The 24,725-nt window shown below is 39.2% G+C and overlaps 1 protein-coding gene across 2 annotated transcripts in view; it reads left to right on the forward strand.

Moving 5' to 3' along the window:
• The window catches only part of SLIT1 (slit guidance ligand 1), a 145,845-nt gene that overhangs the window by 68,689 nt on the left and 52,431 nt on the right, over positions 1–24,725 (forward strand). The window lies entirely within an intron of this gene.

Below are 24,725 nucleotides of genomic sequence, written 5' to 3' on the forward strand. Positions count from 1 at the left end.
AAGAACCTAGAAGGAGGCAATACCTTATACAAAGCTAGATTGGTTGCACAAGGTTATGCACAAAAATATCCGGAGGACTATACTGACACATACTCCCCCACAGTAAGAACAGAGAGTGTTAAAACAGCTCTAGTAGTAGCATCCGCACTCAATCTTGATGTATTTCAATATGACATACAGACTGCGTACCTACACGCAAAACTAGATAAGGAAATATATGTAAGAGCACCTCACAGTCAATACACTAATAAAAATGAAATTTGGCTATTGAACAAGAGTTTATACGGATTAAAGCAATCTAGCAAAAGATGGTACGATTGCTTGGTAAAAGTACTTAAGACCATGGATTTCAACGCTACCACTGCTGATAACTGTTTCTTTGTCAAAAAGAGTGATGATCACATTGAATTTGTATTGATTTATGTAGATGATATTTTATATATAGGAAAACACAAAGAGAGAAGAGAAATCTTTGTAAACAAGTTAAATGAACATTTCTCGTTGAAATCTCTAGGTAAAGTAAACAAATACCTTGGTGTACAAATTAACAAAACTAGAAGGGGATTCAAACTTACTCAGAAAGATAAGATTATTGAACTTCTAAACAAATGCAATTTAAACAATGCCAAACCCTGTGACACTCCTATGCAAACTGATTTCCTTAGAAATACTGATGAATCTTCCCCTGAATTCAGGGATAATACATTTTATAGATCAGTCATAGGTTCACTTCTTTATATATCTAATTGGACCAGGCCAGATATTGCATTACCACTCAATTTATTATCAAGGCACGTTAGCAAACCAACAATGTATCACTGGGAAGCTGTCAAAAGAATTTTAAGATATCTGAAAAGTACATTAGACTTTTGTCTAGTATTAGAACCTAGTGATAATAAAGAACCAAGACTTACATGTTACGCAGATGCGGATTGGGCTGGAGATATATCATGCAGAAAAAGTACTTCTGGTTATATTTTTCTGTTAAATGACTGTCCAGTTTACTGGTACACTGGTAAACAAGAACTGGTAGCCACTTCAACCACAGAAGCGGAATATGTTTGTTTATCCAAAGCTGCAAATAACCTTGTATGGTTTAATGATTTAATTTCAGATGTTTGGAAAAAACCTGCTTTGCCTTTTGTTATGCATGAAGACAATAAAGCGGCCATTGAAATATCTAGATCCGATGCCATTGGACAAAGATCCAGGCATATAGATATAAAATTTAAGCATGTGAGACAATTGTCTCAAGATGGATTTATCAAAGCAGTGCATTGTGATACCTCTGAACAATTAGCTGACATATTGACGAAGCCTTTACCTTCTAAACAGCACAAATACTTAACTTCCAAATTGTATGTCTTATATTGTCCTGAATCTGAATGTAATTGGTGTTGTATAGCGAACCGGCATTTAGAGGGGGATTTGTCAGATGTAAATGCCTTATTCCCTAATGTGTAAATAATGTATATATGGGATATCAGGGGTTAACTTATTCTTTGGTTCTTGATGTATTCATAATTCACCACTCCCACTCTTGGCTCCACCCTTTGTATATATAAGGAGCCACTTTCACCATTTTCTTTGCTTCTATCTGTGAATATTCAGTGAATATAGAATGCCTACTATAATTAAAGAGAAATATATTTAAACCTCTAACTCTCATTATTATTATTGAGTCTGATCCTAAAAATATTGCAACAAACAGGATGTGGATGAGGATAAAGCTCTAAGAATTTAAACAAAAAAGCAGGCTTCTATATATAGATTCAGAGATTCACAAATATCAGCTGTAAGGATCTGTAGGATGATTATGTTTTATGGATAGGTTGTAGGGAGGTGGAGGGTAGAATGAATCTGACACAAGAACTAGGATAAATTCTGCCCAGCCTCCTCAGACTGGATGTGGGCATAAGCAATTCAAGTCGATAAGGAAGGACACTGCATTTTAGATGCTGCTAACTCAAATATCTTGATAATATTCTCTTGGGTCATTTCTCATTAGGTAACCAAAGCAGAGTTATTGGTTGCAAGTGCCAATGAGTGGAGGAGGCTTACTTGAAGCCTTATAAGTGGCATTGGCTGAGCCACATTAGACCAATGGATGTTGGATTACTCATCATGGTTTTGACAGTCTGATTTGAACATATGTACCCCAAACCCATGTCTCAGATGAGATAAAAGGATTTTTATACAAAAATTTTAAGCTAGTAGGAAAGTAGCTTTAGATTTTTGCATTCCCATGGCATCAAAAATATTGTAGAACTGAGGTGACTTATTTCTGAGAAAGCTACGAAGAAGATTAAAGGATGTGAAATCAAAGATTTTTAGTGGGTTTAAAAACTACAGTTGTGCTTCCATGTTAGAGACAACTTCTTGCCTTGTGCCTTCAGCTCCTGAATTTCAGGGCTTTTGTCATGACATGACATGTACATTATTTGATTAAAAATCAGATCATGAATGGTTGAAAAAAGATTAGCAGACATCTAAACATTACTCAAGTAGTTTGGAAAATGGACAGCCAACCCCTCTTTTAGAAATGGAATTTTAGAAAGAAATTGAAGATTTTCTATCCTAATGAAGATCAACTGTGCTCTAGAATGAAAGCAATACAGTTGTTATAAATTCTGTATTATAATCTTTTTTCCAGTTAGTAAATCTTGAAGCAGTCTCAGTGGGAAACTTGTTTTCAATGAAGCAGATTGCGAAAAGTCTTACAGCTTTAAAATCTCAGCAGTTTCTGAAGCCAGGAGTGAAAGTGACAAGAATGTGATCTTCAATATACCCAGCTGGACTTTAAAGTCTTTGGCTGCATATCTTTTCTTCTTCCCTTTGTGTGGAGTGACTACGAGAGATCTTCATTGCTGCAGGTTCTGTATCAACCTGGGGCCTGGCAATGATTTTTAGTCCTTGTTCTCAGCATTTCAAGTCATCCAATTTAAAAAACATTCTCTGTTCTCCTCACAATGCAGTAGGCATTTCACTGATCGTGGGTCAGTTCATATGTGCTTGCTTTAATTGATTAGGGGTCAATGGAAAGGTAGAGTGTCTTACCTCTGCTTTAAGGCCTGAAGCTTCACATGTGTTGTTTTTGCCCACATTTTTACTAAATATTTCAAACTTCTATAAAAGTTAAATATTACTAGTTCCATTAAGTGACTGGCTATTGCATGACTCAATCAAGCAACTGAGTATTCAAGCCTGTAATTGAAACTATTTGAACATTATCATATATATCATACTACATGAACTATGGTTTGATATATATAATGATACTCAAACTGTAGCCCACTAGTTCTACCTACAGGGTGAAAACAGAAAGGCCAAGAATAGATTCATGCTCATAAAAACATCTATCTTTTCAGCTTTCTAGAAAATATTCCTGAAATATTCCAAAATCCATCTGAAATTGTCAGCTTATAGATAGATCAGATACTACAATTTCTATGAATGGTGTAGTGGCCCCAGTGGTGGGATTCAAGTAATTTAACAACCGGTTCTCTGCCCTAATAATTTCTTCCAACAACCAGTTTACCAAACAGCTCAGAAACTTAACAACTGGTTCTCCCGAAGTGGTACGAACTGGCTGAATCCCACCACTGAGTGGCCCTGATTTATGGTGACATTTTCGAAAGGAAGGACTTGGAAAAATTAGTTGAATGCATAAGAGAAAAGAGCTAGACTTGTTTTAGTGCATGTTCATGCTGAGCCTGTTTCTGCAGAAGAACCAATTTCATGTGCTGAAAGTCCTATTCTGTAGAGACAAACCGCAGAATCTAAACCATCTTATGTAGTTTAGTTCTTGAATATCTATGTGCAAATCTTATCATTCTTAAATAATACAAGAGATCCTAAATATTTAAATATATATAACATCTCTTGTGCACTGAAGTATATAAAAACTCAACACTAACAGCATCTCTACCACCCTAGACTCAGTGAGCTACAAAAAGACAGTTCATGAAGAAGAATATACATTTTGAAGGCAGCACGGAGCTCTGAATGTTTTTTAAAATGCTAATTCCAAAGGGTTATATGCACACACATTTGAAGTAGGGTATGGGCATTCCTCAAAAAAAAATAATAATGCTAGTCACTAACACTGTTGCAGACAGCCATAGCTCAGTGACAAGAGCACAAACTGCACACACAGTAATGATCTAGTTCGCGCTCGCCTTCAGCAGCATAGAAAAGCTGCCTGAACCCATAGGTAGCCACTGCTAATACGTGTTGACAATATTGGATTCTGCAAATCAATACAAAACAGTAGCCCTTATTTATATAGTTTGTTTTAGTGAACATTATAACACTAAAACTCCAATCATTCCTGATCACTGGCAATGTGGACTGTGGCTGATATGATATATGGAGAGTCACACATTCCCCACTTCTGCTCTAGTTATATGATGCTAACTGACTGACATGGTGTGCATGAGCTTTATAGAAAAGCCTTTCTTATGTGCATTTCTTGGTGTAAAGTTATGAAAGCAAAAGAACGAATTCATTCCCCCCGCCCCCATGCCTTCAAGTTGTGTTGATTCCTAGTGAGTGGCTGGACAAGTTCCTACATTTTCTTGGCAGGATTTTGGAAGTAAATCCAAATCCAATGGCAATGGTTTGCCATTGCCTACTTCCTAGGGCTGAGCAAGGATAACTAATGTCATGCAGTTGGCTTGGTGCTTAAGGCGGGACTAGAACTCATGGTCTCCCAGTTTCTAGTCTGGTGCCTGTAATCACTATACCAAACTGGTGCTCTCAACTCAAATTTCAGCATTGTGAAATCTTAGATAACTCAGTATTCTGTTGAAATCAGTAAAACTTAAATGTATGGCTACACATTGTAAGCAGCAGCTCATTAATAGTTATGCTATCTTTTCCTAGTGACAAACATAGATTATAGTATTGAATAATATTTACCATGCAGTGGCCTTTGTTTTGAATTCTTAGCCATCAGCTAACAAAAATGGTACCAGCTTGGTTAGTAGAGACTCTTAGATGTATTTTGTTCTCCTACATACATCAATATATAAATGCATTACTGTTTTGAACTTGATATCAGGATTCCATCTCAGGCAGTCAACAGAATATATTTCCTAACACACTAAGTCAGGGTTTCTGACCAGAGTTTTAGCCAGCATGGAGAATAAATGAACCACAGATGGCCCCCTTGTACCCTGTGTGAAAAATGAATAAAGATTGCTCATCAAGTAAAAAAAAAATTCCTTGCTACTTTATGGCCAGAAACATTCATTGGATAGCTTGCCTTAGCTAATGTAGTATGAGAAATAATTTTAAAATTACAATAATAACATTAAATAACACAGAAGAATAAGTCCTGTAGTGAGCCTCAGAAGCCCTTGAGGAATCAACAATGTACAGCATTTGAAGGCAACAGGTTCCATGAATATCCAATGCTATACTAAGTCTCAGATTAGATATTTTAGTAGCTCATCACATACGGAATAATTCTATAGTCTTACAACTTGGAAAATCAGGCACCTAATGACACAAAGGGGCTCTCTAGTAGAGTAGCCCTATTGCAACCACTTTTTATATAGAAAGGGCAAAACATTGGAGATTAACATTATGGTTTTTTGCCATTCTTCCTGCTTTTTTTCTGGTTTTCCTGTTTTTCTGTGGAATGTTGAGTCTGTAAGTCACAGAATTTTTCCATAATGCATGGAAATTCACAAAGTTGCAGTTTCAAACATCTGGGGAGGGGCAGCTTATAGAAGGCAGCTTAAAGAAGGCTATTGTGCATTTGAGATTATTTTGTCCTGTATTTCTTTTATTGCACTGTTCAGGGCCACTTGAGAAACAAAATAGGAGGAAGAAAGCTTTATGGGCTACTTTTTGTAATAAAGGCAAATGGGTTTTGTGATTATTTTAGTGCAGCAAAATGATGTATGTCTCACAGTGGGGGAGGAATTATCCAGAAATGTTTCAATCATTATGTGACTAAAGGTTTGAGGAGGCAGCTGCCTGGCTGTGACTGGGAACTAATAGGACATGCTAATACCAAGATCTGAACTATTGCCAGCTAGTCAATGTCAGGAGACTGTGGTGTCAGACTCAAAGAAAAGATGCTGGTCTTGCCAATTGCTGTATGCTTGGCAAAAAGGCAGTGCCAACTCTTGTTCAATTGCCAAGTGCTGCCAAGTTCAGCAGGGAGACAAAGTGGGGGTCCTGGTCTTTATCTGGGAAGCTAGTCATGTTCCACTAAGATGTATTTGGAAGAGTGCGGTTTTGTGGCAAAAACACTAAAGCAGGGCTTCATAACCTTTTTTGTGCCATGGAGACCTTTGAGAGTCTACTGAAACAGAGGGGCCCCCTTTCAGAAAAAGAATGTAAATGCATAAAATAAATAAAATAAAATAAGCAGATATATAGATTGTATTATGAAAGCAACTACAGACTGTCACTTCAAAACCACCTCTCAGAGCTCCAAAAACCAGGAAAAACAAAACAAAACAGAAGGTAGTTTCCATAGAACAGTATCTTCTTTTGTCCCCTATCTTCATTCACATTTCAGATGTCTTCCAAACTGGTACTTTGGAAATGTCAAACAAACACACAGCAACTTCATAATATATTTTCTTGTCATGTAAGAATCTGAAAGCATGTTGGTTTGGTGCATTTAATATTAGCTTTTGCAAGCCAAACCTACAAATCCTATCATTTATGGTCATCTTGGTGGAGGTAGATCAATGGGAAAGGAATATACTGTAAATGTCAAGAAAAGAAAAGAAAAGTGAGAGGGGTGGGGGGAAAGCCTATTTTCTTTTCCTTTCTCAGGGTATTCAGACTGAACAAATGTTTCTTCCTTGTTACCACTGACAATCCTAGTGTCATTTCTGCTGGTGTATGTTTTTGCAAATGGTGAATTGTTGTATCTCCACCCCATTGCTTCCCAAAGCTGTCCTTATTTGCAGGGTGGCAGGGGCTTCCCATTTTGACACCCACCCGACTCGCTTCCCATCCGGTGCAGACTCGCCCATCGCCACCCTCCTCTAACAGCTCACTGGCTGGCTGGCCAGCCGGCCGGCTCTCCATCCAGCACCCTCAGCGAGTTGTCCCCACAGCGAATTTACGGTGTTGCGATGTCCTGCAAAGAGATGGCGGCAGCGAGTTGGCATCAAGGAGACAGCAGTGGCGTGAAGGCCGCCCCCTGCTGGCTGCGTTGAGCTAGCGGTGTCGAGTCGTCATAGACCCTTCCTTATATGCTGTCTTTCCTTATTCAATATGAGATGGCTGAAATGTATGCCAATCATAGGGTCATTTATGCAATAATTATAGTGGCTTAATCAGAGGAAAATATGAGAAAAGCATTATGGAAGGCTGCAACTTTCTGTATTGATAAAAACAATATTTTGGTAATATTTTGGCATTGTCATGTTGTAGTTGAAGTGTGCTACTTGGGCTTTGGGGTAACTCATGATACCCTCCAGTTTAAAATTGTAGAGCTTTAAGCAAGGCAGAGTATTATTTATTTGATTGACTGATTGAGAGATTGATTTTTAATCTTACCTGTACAAGTAACTCAAGGTAGCAAACATACATAATATGTCTTTCTCCTCCTATTTTCCCAACAATGCTATTTATTTTATTTATTTATTTATTTATTTTTAAAATTTCTATACCGCCCCCTCTCCCGAAGGACTCGGGGCGGTGAACAGCCAAAATTAAAAAATATACAATATAAACATTAAAATACTATAAAAAACAAAATTAAATTTATATTTTATTGATTGATTGATTGATTGATTGATTGATTGATTATATTTCTATACCGCCTTTCTCCCGTAGGACTCAAGGCAGTGTACAGTCAAGAAAAAATATAGATACACAAACATCATAAAATTGCTAATTAAAATTGTTATTATAACATAGTTTGGCCCAATTAAATAGAACCTAAAATTAGATAACATTTTAAAAACATTCACATGTTCATATGTTTAGCCCCGCCTGTTGGAACATCAGGGTCTTGAGGGCACGGCGGAAAGCACGGAGATCAGGGATATTTCGTATCTCAGGGGGCAGTTCATTCCAAAGGGTTGGAGCCCTCACAGAGAAGGCGACTGGCAACTGGGAGTTGCCAGTCAGCATAATTTGACTGATGGTACCCTGAGTAGTCCTTCCCTGTGAGAACGAACTGGTCGGTGAGAGGCTATTGGTGGCAAAAGACAGTCTCGTAGGTACACAGGTCCTAAGCCATGGAGCGCTTTAAAGGTGATATGAGCTGTGTTGGGATGAAAGTGGCTGGCCCAAAGTCAATCCTGAGTTATCTGACTGTATAATGATTAACACTGACCTTTAATTTGAAAGAAATAATTATACTGGATATTTAACAATGATACTCAACACATAGTGCTGTTGAATATATAAGGGCATTATATTTATTTGACAAATATCTTGCTGAGTCTTACTGCACAGCATTTTCTGCGTAGTGATTATGAGAAAGTGTAACTTGCAAGGGACCAAATACATAAATTGTCAATAATCTAACTCTGTGATGGCGAACCTATGGCATGCGTGCCAAAAGTAGCAAAGCCATCTCTTCAGGCATGCCAGCCGTTGCCCGTTGCTCTTCCGGGTTCCGCCGCGCATGCTGGCCAGCTAGTCTTCGCACACACATGCGTGCCAGAAACTGGAAGACCAGGTAACTAGTGCGCATGTGCACACCAGAAACCAGAAGCTCAGCTTCCCAGGATGCACATGTGTGCAGGGGAACTGCTCTTCCAGTTTCTGGCGCTCCCGCACGTGTGCATCAGGGAGCTGCTCTTCCAGTTTCCTATGCTCCCCCATGCGCACGCGCTCCTGTTTCGGCACTCGGTGCCAAAAAGGTTCACCAACACTGATCTAATTGCACTTCATCATATTGTTAGAAATTTCAGTATAATTTTCTTCTATGTGATCTATTGATTAGCAAGAGGAATGCCTGGTCCAATGAGGTGATATTATTTATCCTTCCATTAACCAATCCAAAGATGAGAATCAAAACCAGTCCTAACAACTATTTTTCTTCTCAGAAATCTCCGTTGTGTCCAATTTATTTATGACAAAATATAATTTTTATATATAATATAAAGTATTTTATAATTGTATGATGGTTCTTATAACCATTGTCTTCTAACAATCCTATCTAGTCTATCACATTCCCAGTGTTTATATTTAAACTAATACATCTGTATACATTTTTTGCTGAAATCTCATTAGTTCTTTTTATTTGACTTTTCATCACCTTCAAAACACAGAATAAATTAGTATTTTAATACAAATACGGTATATCGTAACACACTGACTAGACTATTTCTAAGTCAGTGATTGAGGCGTGCACCTGAATTGTAACTTTATACAATTGGAACTTGGTTCTGAGTTTTCTCTGCTTCATCTTTTCCTTTCTCAGACCTGGGTAGGTGAGAATATCTAGTTCACACTTATTAGTGAAGTAAAATCACAGCAGGAAATAATAGAAACTCTAAGCACATCATCATGCAGTGTCCTTGGCAGCACAGCCCTCGGTAGAAATAAGTAACAACTTGAAAGAGAAAGAGAGAGTGTGTTTTTTCCCCTCATTTTCACTCTGGAGAAATGTCTAGAAAGAAGAAGGAATCCCATGCTGATAGGGCATGGATTGAGGGCATCAGCTGGTGATAGATATCCCATTAGCTGAATAGAGAAGTGTAATTATTATATAACTTATAGCAGGCATAGAATGATTTTTGGATCTTCTTGTGACAGAATGCCTCTTAGAGTCTATCCTTGCAGCAGAACAGCTTATTATCTCCTCATCACTGTTGGGGGATGGCCAGGCGCTTCAAAGATATCTCATATGATCCATAGCCGAGAGTCTTACTTTATATTTGAATAAGGGCAAGAACTTATTAAGACAAATTAAAAGAAAGAGAGAAAAGAGGCACATTTGAAATGTCCTACAGTATATATTCAACCAGTGAGATGGCATACTTTCAATAATCACTCATGACTTAGAGGGTTGAAATGCACCCATTAAACTTTGGGGAAATCCAAAGTAAATTAAAAATTGTCTCTAACATTTCTAAGAAATCATCCAAAGAAATTATTAGTTATGAATTCTATCTTTTTTGAGTTAAAGCAGGAACATTGTGCATCAAAGAGAAAAAGTCTGACCAGGCATAAGGTCTTATCTCTCTTCTGCAAGGCCTCTGACACTCTCCAACATTTTGATCCCTGCTTTCCTGCCATGGCACAACTGCTTTGTAGTACTTTCACTGCCACCAGTGGAAGTCCAGGGAGGCAATTTATTTGAAATGATTCCTCAGTTGTAACATCTTCAAGGCATGGATTTTAAAATAATATCTTTTAATTCGTGAGAGAGGGTTGGTTAAATTGCAGGCACAAACATTTTCAGAAACTTCATGGTTCCATATAAATCGAACTTGAGCTGGGTATACAATAGTGAGAAGATCAAGCTATAACCTTCTGTCCAAGGTAGCTGTTAAAATCTTAGTAAACTGCAGTTACCAAGGGAAAAAAATTACAGTATAATCACAACACAAAAATGTAATTTACTTCATTAAATTTATTTGGAAAAGGTATTTATTAAATAATTTATTAGAAAAAACCATTTAATTTTTTGTTAAATATGATTTTATCTTTTTCCTTTAACCTGTAAATAAATATGTGTGTAAAGCAATTTATAATACAGACTTCAATATGAAGCAATCAGCTCAAGACTGAAACCTACGTTCTTTAACAAACATTTTGAAATAATCTGCAGCAGTTTCTCCTTTTTAATTGTTTTTTTTATTTAAAAAAATGATTTGAACCTGGGTTCGAATCACAGGATATGGCTAGATGATGAGAGGTAAATAGGCTGAAATAGATCTATTCTAGTCTCCATTTCTTTCTTTGTTGGTAAATATAAATTTAACATCTTTTTAATGTTAGTTTTGTATGAAAAAGTCAATTTTATGCTTGTAATATCAATATTCTAAATTGTTACTAATATTGATAGGCTATTTTGCACAGCATATTGAGGCAAGCTAAACAAACCACATTATGGCTTAATGCAATGTGTAAACACAATTTAACTGGACAAAGAATAAATCATAAATACCAAACCTTTCTATTTTTACTTGAGTAATGTGGTCTGTTCTTTGGCCATATGCTGCATTTCTCTTGGTTCTGCCAATATTAACAGTGTGCAATATTATTTAATTTTGAGCAGTGAGATAAGGACATAGCTTGATCTACATATGCAGAAAAATGTGGTAGAAATGAGGAGAAAGTTGTAAAGCAATAAAGAAGTTATGCTAAGTGGGTGATACCTTTTAAAAACCCATATATGTGTATGTATATACGTAATCTTTGCTTACAGAAACCTCTCATAGCAGAAACAAAGTGAGGGTCTTTTATCCGTAGACCTTTTTTTTTGTTCCTCAAATTCACTGCAGGGATTTTTTTTCCCCTACCTTGGAGAGCAAAATGATATCCCTACTTGTAACTTTAAATGACAGGATTCTTACATTTATACAGTACCACCTTCTTATCTTAAGCTCTTCTGAATGTGGTTTTTACACCTAGAACAAAGCGGCTGAAAGATGTGTAGGAAGTTAGCCATTTTCAAATAGTGCAAGAGAGACCATACTATCTAAGCTGATTCAGAACAGTTAAATAGCAGTTCCTAAGATATTTAGAGGAAGGGATAATTAGTTAATTAGCAGCAACACCAATCAGAGGCAGAAAGCACAACAGCTTTGGGAATTACCCACCCACTTTTTTCTGTAACAAGCACAGCTCAGAGTGAAAATCTTCTGTAGCCATTCCATAATGATGATGTTATCTTTTCTAAAAACTCATCCCAAGTATATCTTCATCATTGGCATAATGTGTGGTATGCAGTCTACAAATCCTGGATGGCCCTCACTGCTTTCATCTGATTTTTTCCCCCAATTTGTATCTCTAATGGGTAAAAAAGCTCAGTTGAGTCAGCAGCTGTCAATGCTTGGTGCTGGGAGCCAAATTGTCACAGCCCAATGCAAGCTGCCAGGGCTGCAGAGTCAGGGTTGTAATGAGACCTTAATAGTGCAATTACCACCCATTGATTTACCCAGCACATAATTGGCAGTGGCAGCAGCTGCCTTGTAATAGATGGCTGTGATTATTGGCAATGAGGAGCCTGGTATAGGCAGCCCTGAATTTTTGTGGGCCCAAAGATCAAATGCATGTCTTGCATACGGGAAGTCATACACTCACTCTTGTGGCTCTTCGGTAAAAATATTGCAGGCTAGACCTTTTGGGGTAGGAGTTAAGGAGTCAGGCTAGAAACGAGGCGACCAAGAGTTCTAGTCTTGCCTTGGGCACAAAGCCAGTTGAATGACTTTGGGCCAGTCACTTTATCTCAGCCCTAGGAAGGAGGCAATGGCAAACCACTGCTAAAAATCCTTGCCAATAAAATTGCAAGGACTTGTCCAGACATTCTCTAAAAATTGGACACAATTGAATGGAAGACAACAAAAGGATTTCAGAAAGTGGTTTCAACGGCTACTCTACAAAAAAGTAAGGTAAGTGGAGGTGCATTTGAAGAGGCAGAACCTGCCTTAAAAAATACAGTGAAGGGAGCAAGAGATGGAAAGGAAGAAAGAGGAAGAATCACTTTGTTGCAGCCTGCATTGCTCACCATTTAAAATGTTATTCTATCATTAAGTGTCTAACTAAGAATATTTCTAGCCACAAAACCATGGAGTTGGAAGGGATCACAAAGATAATCTAGACCAAATCCTCTGCAGTGTATAAGAAAAGCAATGAAACATCCTTGAGAGTTGACTGTCTTCTCAAAAAAACTTCACAGATGGGGACCCACAATCTGCCACTTTCTCTTCATATTTCACAGATCAACCAGATTACTGACAATATCACTGAGGACAATGTGCAAAATTTCCTTCACACATGTAAAGGATTTATCTAGATCCCTTAGGTATCTGGGACAGATCATTTTCACTGGCTCATGGTTTCAAATGTCAGCTTTCTGTCAAAAGTGATCTGCCAAAAGTGGTCCATGATAACACAGACAAGTTCTTCCACGCTTTAATTTCCATATTTTGGAAAATCAGCTAAAATCATCTCAAGTAGCTAAGAAAATTTATTAGAAATTGATGTGAGCAGAACCTCAGCACCATCCTAGCCACATTAACAACATCTACTGTATTCGGATCTGTCAGATGGAGTACTTAATCAGCAGGATGGAATTTTTAAAGTTACTCTGATCTTAGTCAGCTGCATCATGAAAACCCAGCAGAGGGTGGTGGAAGTTTTTTTTTTATTATCCCATTTTTCATGACAGTATGTTACTTCAGCTCTATAAAACAAGATTCATTCTGGGATAATAAATGTTTTGTCAGCAATTGATCTGGCATTCAAGAACAGGATGTTTAAATTGGAAGAACCACCATATTGCTATTGATTTCCTTGGCTGCATCCTTGAAGGGTGGCCAGAGGTTGCACCTTCCCACCATATCTTCTCCAGACATTTATTACTTAATGTTTCTGGCCAGACTAATATTTATTTCTCACTCATCTATATTCTGCAACTGCCTGACTTAATACCAGGCTACAACCAATCATCAGTCCACATTCATTCCCTGACCTTGGTGTTCACATAAGCATACAGAAATAAAAACAGAGCAACTTTGGCCTCCCTAATGGGCTCTTGCTAGAATACAGAAGCTGATCTCAATCCAGTTTCTCAGGGATATATTCACTTAGGGAGTTTGTAAATGAAAAATACATAGGCTTTTCATGTTGTTTCTTGAATTATTTATGATATAGCATTGGTAATAACCCCTTTAGCTTTAACAAAATGATGTTGCTTGACTTGAACAATTCCATGACTAAATCAGTCATTTCATTAGAAGCAATGTTCCACATCTTTCTCTCAGTTGCCACATTTTACTACTGTCGTATTAAATCTACATTTAGAGCCCCTGTATATGGATCTTTTATTTTGACACTAGTGAGCCACCTTACATTAAGTCTGTTGTGTATCTTTATTACACGGAGTCAAGAATTGAAGTTTTGGAAAGGACCATTTACAGCATTGAGTCCAATTCTCTGCATAGTCCTGAGATCCAAATGAAAGCAGACCGAGACAGAGGGCTATTTAGCATCCACATCCAATGAAAAAAACCATATCACCACTCTTAGCAATTGGTTTTAAGCAGCTCTTACTGTTTTTTTTTTTAAATATAACATTGAATTGGAATTTGTCCTCTTCTGATTTAATTCATTATTGTATGTCTTACACTCTGGAATAAGATATAGTTTCTAGTATTTGAAAAACACTATTATATCCTCCCCTCGGTTGTCTTTTCTCAAAGTTAAATATATCCATCTCCTCCAATCTGTTTAGCAGCGCTAAGAGCCCAACTTTCTAATACTATTTGTTTGCTCTCCTGTTTATTTAGCAAATTTATTTAGCAAAGAACTGTTCCAATTCTTCTAGATCATTGGACATAATACTTGAACAGGGTCTGGTCAAAACAAAATGGAATGAAATAGTGACTGCCTGTCATTTGTTAGTTAGCATTTTAATGATACAACCTAAAATTGCATTTACCTTCTTTGCAGTCATGTCAGACTGCTCATTCATTCTCAAATTATACTAGTTTTCCAAGATCTGTTGCTCAAGTACTATTGCCTTGTCAGACCCATCCTATATTTATGTATGTAATTTCTACAATGTTTATGGATTAATGTTAACCTCATAACTAAACAATGTAACATTTGTAAGCAAATCATAAATGTCATTCAACTTTAGAGATATGCTTGTTTCTGATATTAATATGAAATCAATCCAATTTCAAAAATTCACTCACTCAAACATTATAATATTTCAAGTTTCTTTCAAGTAGACAAGACAAGTGGTTCATTCTGAACTACCAAGAAAATAAATGGCCTGTGATATTTTTTGAAAGTCTTGTAAAATCATTCAATCAGTCTCAGTATAATCAGTGAAATTCCTGGTAATTTGTTTCCCTATATGCATTTTCTTAATAAGCTACCTGAATAAAATATTTGTATGGAATTAACAGTCTGGAAAGGACCCTTTTGGGAAAAGTAGTACAGCATCTCCTCTGTTGCATTTTTTTTTTAATTTGATTTATATGCCGCCCTTCTCTGGAGACTCAGGGCGGCTTACAATGCGTTAAGCAATAGCCTTCATTCTTTTGTATATTTTATACGAAGTCAGCTTATTGCCCCCACAAACTGGGTCCTCATTTCACCTACCTTAGAAAGGATGGAAGGCTGAGTCAACCTTGAGCCTTGGAGTGATTCGAACCAGCAGAAATTGCAGGCAGCTGTGTTAATAACAGGGTGCACTAAATCACTGTACTATCATCGTCATGAATAAGAATGTTTGAAACAGGAGCAAATCACTGTTCTTTGACAACACCTTTCATTTGCACAATTCATATACTAACAAAAAAAATATTAAATGTTTTGCACTTTCGTTGTTGTTGGAAGTTCTGGGCCAAGATCGTAGGCTTTCCTCTCCTTTTCTCCCTTTTTAAAGAAACAGATCAACTCAGACTGTTTGGCAGGAAGCCATGCTACTATTAGGACTTTTAGTCTATTGGCTCTGCTCAGTGAGAATTGAGATCTCTCACTGGGTTCAGCAACTTGTAGTGCAGCCTTCTCCAATTTGCCATCATTCCACTATGTTGGAATTGCAACTCCCAGAATTCCTAGACACAATATTGTGATATGTGGCAGAATGTCCCCAAGAAACAGTCAAAATTGTCCAGGAGAAAAAGATCAGTGATTTATACTTTTATCTGATCATAAATAGAATCTAAATCTTTTCTTAAGAGAAAACATATTGTCTCCTGTTTTGCAAGCTACTCATAAAGTAAATGGAAAAATTGAAGATTGTATTGAAAGTATTATGGGCGCAAGAATGCCCACTCAAAAAAAGTAGCAAATGGCACTATTCCTGTTGTTTCCAGTTTAAACTTTTATCTGTCAAACATTTGTTTTCTAAATTATTATTTTAATTTTCAACTTTGAAAAGACAAATCAAATTTATAAAAATTCCAGTGTATTCACAGCCCGGAAAAGTCTTATAATAGCCACATCCACAAGTTTAGCTTCATGGATTTGGTGGCAACTTATCCTGTGTCACATATACTTTGCAAACTGTGAACATCTGAAAATCCCTGTTGAAATCTTATAAATGCACAGGAAAAAAACAACCCACTGAAAGATATCCTTAGTGTATAGAGCATTCTTGAAGCTCTTCATCTATAATGCAAGCCTGGATGCACTATTGATTTCCTTCGCCAAAGGCACTCTTTTTTATCCTTAGATTTCTTTTTTTTTATAATTTCATGTCCTGGGTAATATAACTGAATGTTGAGGAATGGAATTCATGCATTCAAGATAAAGGAGATAAGTAAAATTCCTGTAAAATATTTTTATGCATTTCCAGGTTGCATTTATAAGAGATCTAAAATATTTGGCTGCCTTAGTCAAAAGTAAGATGGCTACCAGTTATTATTACATATAACAAAGGCAGTTGGACTGGCAGTTGGATAATGTCATCTGTCCAGCACCTGAGTCAGTAGACGACCTAGGTCCAAGACAATATTGTCCTCCAATACACTGGAACAGCTGGAAGGCTCCCATCACATGCAATGGGCACTAATTAAGTTAGACCTGGTTGAGTAGTATGGATTGCGTATTATCGTGGTACCTATGCATGATATTCCATATGTTTCAAGGGCTTAAAGTGGCCTCTTAGGGCTACTGACATTGGTTCTTTCTTGCATTCATGGAAGCAGTTACCACTTGGTCAGCTTCTCAAGCTGCAAGATGAAGCTGCTGTGTAACATCTGGCCTGATGCTATTCAGTATCCAGCTAGCTGCAGGAGTTTTTATTTTATTAATGCACTAATACTTTGGATAGAACGTTTTAAAGAAAGACTATAGCTTGAAGACAAAGCCATTTAGGAATCCTAGTCCTTTTGCTCTGGCGACTAAAATTATCAAATCAGAAATTCAGTTTGAGAGTGCTGGGTGTTAATTGCAGCCCTATGTGGAGAGGATATACCTTGTGACTGACAGTTAAGGTGGATTACTATAATATGCCCTAAATCAGGGGTGTCAAACTCGATTTCATTGAGGGCCACATCAGGTTTGTGTTTGACCTCTGGGGGCTGGGGTGGGTGTGGCCAACATGTCGGGGATGCTTGTGGTGGCACGAGTGTTCTGCCAGCAAAATGGGCTCCTGAGCTCCGTTTTTGGCTGCCATGGCCTCCTGCAACCTGCCAGTGAAAACGGAGCTTGGGAGGGCTGCACACGGCCCTCCCAAGCTCCATTTTCTCTAGTAGAGGGTTGCAGGAGGCTGTGGCAGCCAAAAATGGAGCTCAGGAGCCCGTTTTTGCTGGCAGAAGCACCGTAGGCCAGTCCTTCGTTGTTTCCAGGGCAGCCCCACGGGCCAGATCTAAGTACCCCAGGCCTTGAGTTTGACATCCCTGCCCTAAATGGAGCTCCTCTTGACAAAAACTTCAATGGATGCAGAATTCAACTGTCTGAACATTAGTGGAAATAAGACAGTTTCGTCTCATCTCTCAATATTCAGTGAGAGTTAATAATTATCCTGTGATTTTATTGACCAATAATAAAGTGGTGCTCATCCATTTCAAATGATAAAAAATATAAAATAGATGTAATTTGATATGTAGATTTGATCAAAGCTGGAGATAAGGAATATATAACATTATAATTCCTTGCAGTATCCTGCCTGCCCAGAAGTTCTGAACTGATTAGAATCATGGCCAAAGGCAAATTGTGAATTTCCTGCTGTAGAAATTCCAGAGGAATTCTTAGTTATTCTTAGTTCGTCCATGGCAAAACCTTTCCAGGACTTCATGTGATTATCCTATTATCAAAAATAATTTCAGATTAAGATATAAAACAGTTACATTTTTCCACAATTTATTTGCAGAATCTGCTGTCCTAAATTACAAAATTCAAAGGGTTTTTCCCGTCATCCTTCTAACAAAGACAATTTCCTCTTGTTAACAGTGTCTCTTCTCTTCAGTCTCTGTCTACATGTGGCTTTGCTAAAAAAGCCCCTGACTTTGTTTTGCAGATTAGAAGTAATGGCAAATGCAGTTCTTTGCAGCTTATTCCAGTGCTTAAATTAATTCATTCATACTCATTGTTGTTCCATAGTGGAATGTGTCATGCTTCACCTCCCAGCTGTCAGTTCATGTTGTGTCTCTTTTGCTCTTTAGTGCTCAATTTCTTCTCCCTGGGAAGGTATCTGTCAATGCACCAATTCCATTGTACCTTTATTTTTAAAAGATGAAACAGATGCGAGGCAGATACCTCCCATCGACTTTCTTGGATTTGAACATATGCTTGTATATGTGCAGGGACATATAAGATATATATGGATGGCGGACTAAGGAGCCTTTCATAATATGCCCCTCTCCAGGCACTGAATTGGCCCAAGCATCTCATTTACATGCAGGGGTCTAAATACTCTTCAGATTTGTGGTCACAGCAGGAGAGGAAGGAAGCCACTGCTCCTGCAGTAAATTACATTTGAATTTGCAAGTGCCTAACTGCTAATTGGACAGTTTTAAATTTGTTTTGGGAGCCAGAGAGAAATGGATTTTTGGAGAGCTGATCAGAATACTATAAACCCTAGAGGCTTTTGATCAGAGATGGCTTTAAATGTTGCCATGACAATTCCAGAGACTGTCTATTGCCTCCTGCCCAGTACGGTGGACGGTGCCATCCTTGTCCTTCTCTCCAGAAGTGGTACTATTTTATAATCTGCTACCATAAATGTATTAATGTTGATTCTGTTACTTTTTATATTTTAATCCTAACCAGAGCTATAATTATAATTTTAGGACCTGGCCCTTTGCTGCAGCAACAGAAAGCTTTTATTAAACAAAGCTGCAAAGTATGCTTCCTTTTGACACAATACAAATATCGCTTGAGGAAACATCTTTTACTCTGGCTAATTCTACCTGTCTGCTGTCTGTTGTCTGCATGCTTCCAGCAGACAAGAGCCAAACCAGCAGCTGTGAAAGCATCAGTCCCAGGGGCTGAATCAGAGGCGACTTTTGTGCTAATTACTATGTCCATCATGCGGGGAGAGATGAGATGGAAGGTTTCAAGGCTGCCTGCTGTTTTGGTGGTGCTGGTGACCAGCTGGATGGGAGGAGTTGTGAAACCTCTTAAAATTTTGGCTCCATAGGGATTTCTTCATTCCTGTCCCCGACAGTGACAGGAGAATGCATTGCATTATAGGGTGTTATGAGTTTTCCAGAGCAGGAGGTGGGATACTGGCAGATCTTGGAGGGGACTTGAGAGGAATGGTAGCAGGTGCTTTAGCAGCTTTCAAACAGGCCTAACGTCCCATAGGAATGGAAGTCATGTGCTTAGTACCAGGAAACATCTATTTTCTAAGAAAAGATTAGCATTACACTAGCAATATATACAGTACTTTAACCAGCCAATATACCAAGGCTTTTCTGGCAGAAAGGAACACAAACAAAGATACTGTGATATGAAAGCCTTTAAAAGCCTTATTCCCACTTGCATTACTCATTCATGCCTTGACATAATTTCCCTCCTTGCCTCCATGATTTAGCCTTTATCTCATCCCTTCCCACGAAAGAGACGGGCTTAAGTCATCCTCAGCCCTATTAGTCTTAGATGTCATTCCTGTACTCTAGTATCATCCAAAGCTGAGCATGAAGATGTGGAAAATCAGTTGCATTTTACCATCCATTATTGTGGTGGTAAAGTCAGGTCAACATTAGGAAGCATGAACAGAAGCAAGTTTTGGGAGTGTTGAGAGGCATAAACATGTCTCTTTTCTCATCGCTAGCAGTCCTTCACTTCAGTTATTTGTCTCAGTCTCTGTTCTCTCCATCACAATATTTCCTGAGTTCCTTCAGATCTGTCAGCTCCCTGGTTGGCCCCACCTTCTCTCAACAGGCTTCCAATAAGGTTGGAACAAACCTCCATTATTTCATCTGAGGAAGCAGAGGAATACCTTTTTGCTTATTTGTTAGTTTCCCATTGAGGAACAGAAACATTTACTTAAAAAAACATTGGCAGACCTCTAGAACTATCCTCCCCCTTCCTGCTACAGTGGTCTGCTTGAGGGGATGTTTTCTCGACTGGCTAATAAAAAGCTGCAGAAGAACAGCAAAGTAGAAAACCAAGTAGAAAAGCTGCAAAAGAAAACCAAACTAGAAATGGTAGAAAAACCATTGCCTTTGGCATATTCACCACACAAGACACTGTTGGGCAGTGGCTTGGAGTAGATGAATAAAAAATGGAGATTGGCTCTTTAATTTTATAATAGATAAAAAGGGTCTAGGTTGCACTATCTAGTTAGGTGGAAAGATAGCTCAGCATAAGCTAAGTCATGCCCAGCATGGAAAAGAGAAATAAGTTAATAGAATTAGAAGACCCCTTCAGGACTCTGAGTACAACCCAGTGGTGGGTTGCTCCCGGTTTGGACCGGTTCGCAAGAACCGGTAGTAAAACCGGCAGGAGGCCCCGCCCACCACCACAGATGTCATCGGCGAACTGTGCATGAGCAGAAGCTTCTGCGCATGCGCAGAAGCAAGGCACACGTGCGAACAAAGTGCGCGTGCGCAATCCCGTTGCAAACCAGTAGTAAAGGTAAGTAGAACCCACCCCTAGTACAGCCCCTGCTCAGTGCAGGAATCCAATAAATGTGGTGAGTGAAATGAAAGGGAGCCCTCTGAGTATTTGATTGTACTCTTGAATTGCTTTTATTGTTAGGAAGCTTTTCCTAACAATTTCAATCCCTTTCCTGTAACTTAAATCCATTACTCAATTTCTCTAACTCTGGAATGATAGCAAGCATCATTGGAGCTACTTCAAGTATTTGAAAGTAATTCTCCTCGGTGTTCTCAAGGTTAACATGCCCAGCTCTTAAAGACTCTCTTCACTACTTAGTTTCCAGTCCCTTGATCATCCTCATTGCTTTAGCCGAATCATTTACTTTCTCTGAATTCTTGAAGTCTGATGGCCAGAACAGGAGACCGTATTCAAGACTGGTTCTAACAAAAATAAGCTGAAGCACTTCCTCCCATGATTTCGAAACAGCTTAAAATTGCATTCCTTGTTTTGGAGTCAATTATACTTCTGATTCATATTTAGTTTGCAATCAAGAATTATTCCATTGAGAAAAAGATAATGTTACTACTTTTGACATCCTCCATGCTATAGAACAGGGCAGAGGTGAAATCTACTTACCTTCCCTACCGGTTCGGAAGTGCATGCGCCACACGTGCTTGCTCTACTCGCACATGCACACAGATCACATGCAAGCGTGGACCCTCTGTTCATGCGCAAACCCTTCTGCGCATGCACAGAGGGTAAAAAACAGGTTCCTTCCTGGTTAAAACCAGGAAGTAATGATGGCTGGGCGGAGCCTCGCACTGCCGTCGCTACCAGTTCTCTGAACCGGTAGCATTTCACCCCTGGAATAGGGGTCTCCAATCTTGGGAACTTTAATCCTGGCGGACTTCAACTCTCAGGAGTTTAACTTCTGGGAGTTGAAGTCCTCCAGGCTTAAAGTTACCAAGGTTGGAGACCCCTACTATAGAATACATTTTATTCTATCACTTGCAGCCTTTCTCTGTAAGCCAGAAACATTGCTTTGAAATCTATTTCTTTCTAAGGCATTAACTCAGCTTCATGTTAAGGTGCAGATTTGATAAATATTCTTTTTGCATCTTCATTCAAATCAAGAATAGAAGGCCCAAATATGTTTTTTCAACTGAATGAGAAAGCACTTATAAACAGTTTTAAATGCAGTTTTGAAGAAAAATATGTATCAATTTAATTGTCATGCTATCCAATTGATACTTCAGCATTTTCACCAAAATGTTAAAGGGTAGTTTATCAGATACTTAGCTGATGTCCAGGTTTATTTTGTCTATAGCATTTCCATAATCTGTTGAGGAAGTTACCCAATCAAAACATAAAGTAATTTTAATTTTAATTTAATTCTTTACCAATCTATTCAGATTGCTGGTAAACACTGCATTATTTTCAAACTGCATACAGATTTTTTTGTATAGAAGATTTTTTTATGATCTTCTCAGGAATCTTCCCAGGTTTCAGGTTCAGACAAAATGAACTGAGTTTGCATGTTTTTCCTTTTTCCCCATTTGAAGATAGGGACTTCCCAGTGTGTTAGTACTTCATCAGTGCTCGAGGATTTCTTGGTCGTTCTATATAAGGATTTATTCTCCTAGGATAAAATTCATCTGGTCTTGGAGAGTCAAAGTAAATAGGTCTTCCATTACCACATTTCTATCAAGCTCATGCTCCAGCCAGTGGTGGTATTCAATTTTTTTTACTACCGGTTCTAAGGGTGTGGCTTGTTTGGTGGGCGTTGCTTTGTGGTCATGTGACTGTGTGGGCGTGGCTAGATGGTCACGATCGTAGTTCCCCCTACAAGGATTCCTGCATCCAGACCTTTTGCAATCCCCCAAAGGGTCAAAGGAAACCAGATTCCATACAAATCTGAACCCTTAAGGCAAACCAAATACAAGTGGTCCTCGCTTAATGGCCAGTTGCTTAGCAAGTTTACGACTGACCTCCCCAGAGCTACTTGACCTGTTTTTGAAGTTTTGACAGCCATGCACACACACACACATTTATGACCAGTTGCAACATCCCATACAATCATGTGACTGAGGGTTTCTATGTTTTTTGCCAGTTTCCAACAATTTCTTCTGGTTTCCGTTTAAAAATGCCCATTGTGGAAAATGGACTTGTTTAACAACCACAGTGTTCACTTAATGACTATAAGGTTCACTTAACAACCATGGTGTTTGCCTAACTCAGGGGTCTGCAACCTTAAACACTCAAAGAGCCATTTTTCTATTTTCTTTTAAACAGGTATCTCTCTCTCTGTCTCTCTCTTTCTCCCTCTCTCTGTTTCATCTCCTCTCTGTTTTTTTCTCTCATTTCTCTCTCATCTCTTTCTCTTTCTTTCTCCCTATCTTTCTCTCATCTCTTTTTCTTTCTTTCTCTCTCTGTTTCTCATCTCTCTCTCTCTCTCTCTCTTTCTCTCTCTCATTCCTCTCACTCATCTCTCTCTCATCTCCTTCTCTGTGTGTGTGCATGTGTGCACCTTGTCTCTCTCTCCCTCCCCTCTCATCTCTCTCTTTCTCTCCTCCCTCTCTCTCTGTTTCTGTCTCTCTTTCCCTCCTCCCACCCTCCCTCTCTCTCTCTCTCTCTCTGTCCATGTGGGCTGGGGGAACTGACGTCCAGAGGCTGAACTCTGAACTGGTGCTGGGTGGTGGGAATCTGATGTCCGGAGGCTGACTAGCCAGGTACTGAAGACCAGATGGGGCAATCCCACAGTCTCCCCAAAAATAACAGATGTCTTGTCACTTGCGAGCACTTCTGGTGATGAGGAAGAGAAGCACGGTGGGAGGAGGCTTGACGGGTGTCAAAGGGGTGGTGAGCGCTTCGCGGCTCCTAAAGGCATTGCTGGCAGCCGCTTCCTGCGTCAAGAGGCCTGTGCTCTTCTCGCTGCTGCTCGGCCTCCTCAATGCACGGAGGCAGGAGGCGGTGGTTTCTTTTGAGCTCGACCCCCCCCCTTAGGAGCCTCAGTTTACTCGTGAGCACCATTGGCCTTTCTCCCTGCCTCTCCTGGCCAATGTTGTTCATGAGTAAAGTGCAGCTACCATGTTTCCCCCCAAATAAGACCCTGGCTTATATTTTTTTGAACCCTGAAATAAGCACTTGGCCTTATTGCCATGTGCTGAAAAGCCTGATTGGGCTTATTATCAGGGGATGTCTTATTTTGGGGGAAACAGGGTAGGATCTCCCTCGTGCTTCCCTCGCAGGCCAGGCCGGCTGGGGGAAACACATGGGAAGGGCTCCGGTGCCACGATCTGCTGTGTGCTTCCCTCGCAGACCAGGCTGGCTGGAGGAGACACATGGGTAGGGGTCTGGTGCTGCGATCTCCCACGTACTTCCCTCACAGGCCAGGCTGGCTTGGGGAAACACACGGGAAGAGCTCCGGTGCTGCGATCTCCCGTGTGCTCCCCTCCTTCCCCACACGCATCGGTCCACCCACCGCTGGTATCACCCCTCCGCCAGCTCTCCATCCCCTGCCTACCTGCTTGCCTGTGTCCTTCAGCCTTACCTTTGCCAGCAGCAGTGAGCAGAAATATGTGCCTAGATTCTGCAAGTAGTGGCTGGGCAAGGCAGGGTGGGCAGGCAGGCAGGCAAGGTGAGTGTCGAGCAGGTGTGCGGGGTGAACGAGTGGGGATTGGGCAATTGGTTCGGGGACATGGCCAGCCAGAGATCACTACCGGTTCGGCAAACCACACCAAATTTCCACTAACGTTTGCCTGAACTGGTGCGAACCAGATGAATATCACCTCTGGCTCCAGCCTTGCCTTTTCATCTTGCTTTTCATAACTAACTCATGGAACACACCTTAGTTTTTTGGGGGGCAAATTAAACCAAAGAATAGGTGAATTGTTGTTGATACCTGATAGCCTTTTATCAGGCTAACCATTGAGCAATTGAGCAACTGTTGTAATGATTATTATATTTTGGTTAACTTTTTGTTGTTTTACATCCTTTGCCAAACTTAACCTATTCCTATTCCTTAGCCTATAATTTTGATCATCATTTCTACTGTTCTGGGC

The sequence above is a fragment of the Pantherophis guttatus genome, chromosome 6, assembly GCF_059756535.1.
Source record: "Pantherophis guttatus breed Tessera chromosome 6, ASM5975653v1, whole genome shotgun sequence".
Lineage (NCBI taxonomy): Eukaryota > Metazoa > Chordata > Lepidosauria > Squamata > Colubridae > Pantherophis > Pantherophis guttatus.